Genomic DNA, 6,000 nt, shown 5'->3' on the forward strand with positions numbered 1-6,000 from the left:
TGAAGCGAGCTTTTCCCCCTTGTCAGTGCTTCCGAGTTGGGGCGAGGAAAATTCTGGGAACCATGTCGCGAGCTGGACGTCTACCGTCTGAAATGGAAATGCATGGAACGGTGCTCTCTTCCAGCTGTCCAAAAATGACTGCAGTGTCTGCACATCACATGTGGCTGAATGCAATCGATCGTTTTCTAAGAGTCGTGAGTCGATCTGCCATGCCGAGCAGCCACAGGTCTCAACTCAAGTCGTCGTTCTCGACTCTTCACTTAGCAATGCAGGGCATTTTGAAAAGTAACATTGGGGGTTAGGACATTTCCAATGCTGATTCTTGAACTGGCCATAACTGTTTGAATCGTGCGGTCCGGACGTATTGTGTCATTCAACACAGTCCAAACGCACTTTCTTTCATAAACCAAATACAAGCGTGGGTGGGCTTTACAGGCGTCCGCGCAAAAGCCACGCCCGCTTCTAACCTGACCCATCCATCCACTCCACCTCGCTCGCGCGTGTTCTCACCTGGCGCCAGTGGCGCACCTTCATGTCACTGTAGAGCAGTTGTTCCCCCATTGAAGCCGGCCACAGAGCAGATGCGTCCCCGGTGTCCAAGCATGTTCAATGCCGGAGACGCGTTACTTGACAGGACGGGACGTATATGTACAACGATCGTTCAATGCCCCATCCATCTGTATGCCGTCATAACCAAGCTCGCCGGCTGAGAAACCCACTCAGACGCTGCGCATTTGATTCACTCGGACGTCTGGCCTCACTGAATTCCTCTATTTAAAGGCGGTCACACCCGGCTTACTGCACACCACAATAGAAGCCGTTCCACAGCCTCCTTCCTTGCACCACATCTGCCATGACCGCATGCGGCAATGCTTTGTGGGATAGCCTTTTGACGGAGATGAAGCACGAGTTGGCCGCCCTTGCCGCCGCCTGGCGGAGCCACCCAGCCAGGCGGATCGAGGCCGGCATGCTGGCCAGCTCGCACGAGGTCTTCAACAACGATGACCCAACGATAGATATGGGTTCCGACGACACCGCACCGAAGCCCACGCATGTGCATGCCGGCTTCATCATAGAGCATGTGCATGCACACTACAACGCCGCCATGACGGAGGAGCAGCCTACGCCAGTGCCTATGTCGGAATTCCAGCAGGCGCAGGTGAAACAATGGTACAACTTGTTCCTCCTATAGCAGCATCGGCTGGTGGAGGGCCAGATCGACGGCGAGTGCGTGAACGAGGAGTTCATGGCAGCCATTGTCGTGGCGAACGCCAACTTCGTCGCGGAGAAGCGTGTGATCTACGAGGCCGTTCGAACTCAAGTTGCCGCTTGCCAAGAAGCGGTCGCCGTGCGCTGCGGTGGCACGGCTACAGGCAATCGCGAATGAGAACAACACCTCTTACACGCCGCCGACGAATTATTGGACGGCCCGGTTGGACGACGACAGCACCAGCGCCACCATTTCGGTCGTGGACCTCACGTCCACCGGTGACGGACAGGTCGCAGACTCCTCCGAGGATGAGTTAAGCACGGGAGGCGGCGGGGCCTTATGTCTCGTGTGGGCCGGTCTGTCTCCGTGTTCTACACTTCCTCGTCGAAGACTGCACCTTCACTTCAAGGGTCTTACCACCACCGTTCATGGAGACGGCGGATGGAGGAGGTAGTCGCCAACGCGGGATAGAAAGGAAGTGGACGACGGCCAGTCGCTGCCGTACGATAGGTTTAGAGTTGGGTTTTTTTCTAAATGTTTGAAATGTAATGAAAATCCGGTGTGTTTGCATGAATCTCGTCCGGTTTATATGAAAACCAACCATGTTTGCATGAACTTCGTTCGGTTTGTCGAAAAGTTGTTTGAGATGTATGCGAACAACGTTGGATGGTCGTGTCCGTGGACTGGTCTCCCCTGTCCTCGACGGATGTGGCAGAAAATTTACAGGTTGCCGTTGGAGATGCCCTTGAGGATACTATTTACAGGTTTTGACACCGCCTTGAAAAGTAATATGTGTTTTTCGTGTGGGGCCCGAGTATGCGACCTGTCCGGTCAGTGATGTAAGTAGCTCATTGATGCTCATCTATGTGTGTAGGATGATGGATGCTCATTTTGGTATTAGGAAGAAGAATACATCATTCTATTGATAGCACGAAAATTGGAAGATGTTCGTGCACTTGTTGCTAGAACTGAAGCTAAACATGAGACTAGATGTGAGATTCGAGAAGAAATTAAAGGGAAAGCAACGTCTACTTTAGAATCAAAGAAGAAGAATGAAGTATGCAAGATCGAGAATCCGCAGATCAACAATGAAGGCATCGAGAAAATATTAATCCAACTAGTGGGAACAGTTACAAAAGTTGGATATCTTCTAAAATATCTAATTGTGGTTCTTGTTTTCTTTTCTCTTGCTCTTCTAGCAAAGAATTGGTGAATCATTATGTAATCCAATGCCGTTGGATGAAATAAAGAAGCAAAGAAATGTGTTTCGCTGGCCGAAATTAAAATGCAAATGAAAAAAAATACTCATCTAGTTTAGGGAATCGGCTAGGTCCAGCCAAAACTTAGTGGAGTATATATACTCCACTAAGCATTTTACTCCGTTAACATTTAGGGGATCGGTTAGAGTTGGCCTTATAGGTTTTGGCACCGCCTTGAATGCTTATCATTGCTGCCATTGTCGTGTTTTAAGATGAACATCATAAATTCATAATTAACTTTTTGGCTCAAGTCAGAGTTTGTAGCTGAACTTGGTGTTGTTATCTTGGGGCATCTCCAACAGCAACCCGCAAAAAACCTCCTACGTCCGTCCACGAACAGGGGGGGACCAATCCGCGGACACGGATGCGGGACGTAGCCATGCAACGCTAGCCGCATACATTTCAAACCGCATTTTAACTAACCGGATGAAATTCATGCAAACCAGCCGATATTCATTAAAGTTTGGATAGAAAATAACACAAATTATCCACACATAGCATGCAATTTAAGTCTAATACAACAAGGTCTCTAATTCGACTAGATCCCGGATGTCCAACAAGTTTTTCAGGAACGGATCATGTCCTCTCACACATACTTCCCCTTCAACTTCATCCAGCAGTGTGTGCACATAAATGGCCGTCCTGCTGGCCTGTGGTACAACATGGCGGCGCGTGCGGGCTACATATAATGTGTAGAAAAATATTGAGTGAATGAATCAATCAACACGTTTAGCAAGAGGGAGTAAAAACTACCATCTCCTCCATGCCCGCGTGCAATGGGCACCTTGCCTCGAGCTGACTAACCAAGTTGCAGTACTTGATGGCGCTGACCTAGATAGCATGCCAGCGATACACACTACAAAAAAAATACACTTCCGTGATGATACGTGTTTGTCACAGTAGGTCACATTTTTTGTCATGCATGTACATCCATGACGATTTTATGACAGAATCAAGATAGTCATACCTGTGCTGTCGTAGAAGTGTTCCATGACATTACCAAAATTATCATCACGGAAGTGTCCACTTTCATGACGATAAATCGCACGTTACAGAAGTGCTTTCGTTAAGGGTGACCAACACGTGACATCCACCATAACGGAATGCCGTTAAGCTATCAGGTCCGGTTTTGGATCCGATAACCCGTTAACAGCCCCGACCAAATGGGGATTTTCCACGTGTAAAATCATCATTGGCTGGAGGAAACACGTGTCGGCTCACCATTGGGACACATATCATCCACTCATTGGACATAAGGCGCCTATGATACGTCGACACGTGGCACGGCCCAATAGAGGTCCATTCCTGTGAAAAGGTCAGCCCGTTTGACTTGGTCAAAAGGTGGCGGGCCGACTCATGGAAAGCCTGTTAACGACATGTTCGCATATAGCCCATTTACAGCCCGCTAATCCAGGGCCCGTTATGACCTATCCGAATTAGGCCCAGTAGCGTCATCTGGGCCGTCCAATATGATTCCAGCCCGTTTAACTTCCGGCCCATGTATGGCCCATATGAGGCCGTTTGTAACTCTTGGCCCATTAACGATCCGTGGTGAAACTGGCCCGTAATGAAGAGTGTATCACTTTATACCCATTAACGGCCCGTGGTGAAACTGGCCCGTAATGAACAGTGTATCACTTTATACCCCATTGACGGCCCGTTATTCCGTTGGTCCATTTCCAGCCCATGTTATCTTTCGGTCTTCTCAGGGCCCATTTATTCTAGGGCTCATTTCCAGCATTCGGTGACTTACAGTCCGTTACTGCCATTTTTTGCTTGTGGGCCAAATTCAACCCGCGGTTACAGTCGGCCCGTTTGTGGCCCGTTAATATGTTGGGCCGTTTTCATAGCGTCATCAAATACGGCCTATTAACGACGACCTGTTATGGTCGGCCCATGAACGGACGATTCCAACTCTAACCCGTTTACGGCCATAATGCGGTCTATTATTGGCCCATGTTTGGCCAATCGACCATACGGTCCGAATAAGGCCCATTGACGATACGGCTCGTAGAAGGCCCATTGTTTCTATGACCCGTAGAAGGCCCATTGTTTCTACGACCCGTAGGAGGCCCAGTGTCACTACAGTAAATATGTAGCCCATGGTTATTGTGGCCTAGTTTTAAAAAATAGGTTATTAAGGCCACTAGCAAACCGCGGAAAAAAATGCACTGACTACAAGCAAACAAATAAACAAGACAACAAGGAAATAAATAAGCAGCAAACTTACGCTAGGCTATCACGACTATTACACATATTACATCCACTGGGCATCAAAGTTTGCCACCAGTGCAAATAAACGCGCCGACAAAAGAATATACAAAACTGAGAGCACTTCAGAAGGCACTAGGCCTAGCCAAGTTGGGCTCCCCAAACAGCCGAACAAGCTGATTAGACCTCAGTTGTGTCAACGATAGATGCATCACCCGTAGCTGTATCGCATGATAGTGCGCAAGGCACTCCTCTGACATCTTCATTACATCTTTGACTTCAAGTCGAAGCTGAGCTGAAGCAAACCTTTCCGCTTTAAGTTGAGACTGAAGAAGTCGAACTGATTGAGGCAGCGACTGCACAGAGGTTGTCTCACACCTTCTGGTGAGTAGCTTCAACTCGCTGTCTTCATCAAGACAGGACCTTGGGGTCATCTCTCTGTCCTCAAGATGGTTTGGCTCACTATCTTCCCTAAAGTTCTACCTAACATAAGAGATACGACTCTGAAAGAGAAACAAGGAGACAATAACAGGTTTCACAATTGTATAAGCAAATAAATGGATCTGTTCTGCATAAGGAACATGTTTTTACAACTACAATTTGAAACTGGTAGTAAGTTGAGACTGAAGAAGTCGAACTGATTGAGGCAGCGACTGCATAGAGGTTGTCTCACACCTTCTGGTGAGTAGCTTCAAGTCGTTGTCTTCATCAAGACAGGACCTTGGGGTCATCTCTCTGTCCTCAAGATGGTTTGGCTCACTATCTTTCCTAAAGTTCTGCCTAACATAAGAGATACGACTCTGAAAGAGAAACAAGGAGACACGTAACAGGTTTCACAATTATATAAGCAAATAAATGGATCTGTTCTGCATAAGGAACATGTTTTTACAACTACAATTTGAAACTGGTAGTTGTTGCAAACATCTAATCATATGTAAACAACAAAGCAAACAATAGTGGAGGAAATGATGCCTATCCAAATCTATACTAGAAGAAAGTTTGAAGGCTTGAGAAGGATGAACTTACATTATATGTTAACACGGGCTGGACAAAGCCCTTCTCCATGTTGATGGAAGGATAATTCAATAAATTCCCCAAAGAAAATTCTTTATAAGCGTTGCCATTATTCTACATTTTGCAAAGAGTAAATATAGATCAAATAATATTGGAAGAAATTGAAAGTGCGTTATATCGACTAGAGGGGGGCTGAATAGGCGATTTTTATGAATTCTTCACTGAGGAATTTGCTGGTGAGGAAATTCCTAAATGAAGAACTACTTGCAGCGGAATAAGTACTCAAAAGTAAACATAGCAGAACAC

The sequence above is a fragment of the Triticum aestivum genome, chromosome 2B, assembly GCF_018294505.1.
Source record: "Triticum aestivum cultivar Chinese Spring chromosome 2B, IWGSC CS RefSeq v2.1, whole genome shotgun sequence".
NCBI classification, from domain to species: domain Eukaryota; kingdom Viridiplantae; phylum Streptophyta; class Magnoliopsida; order Poales; family Poaceae; genus Triticum; species Triticum aestivum.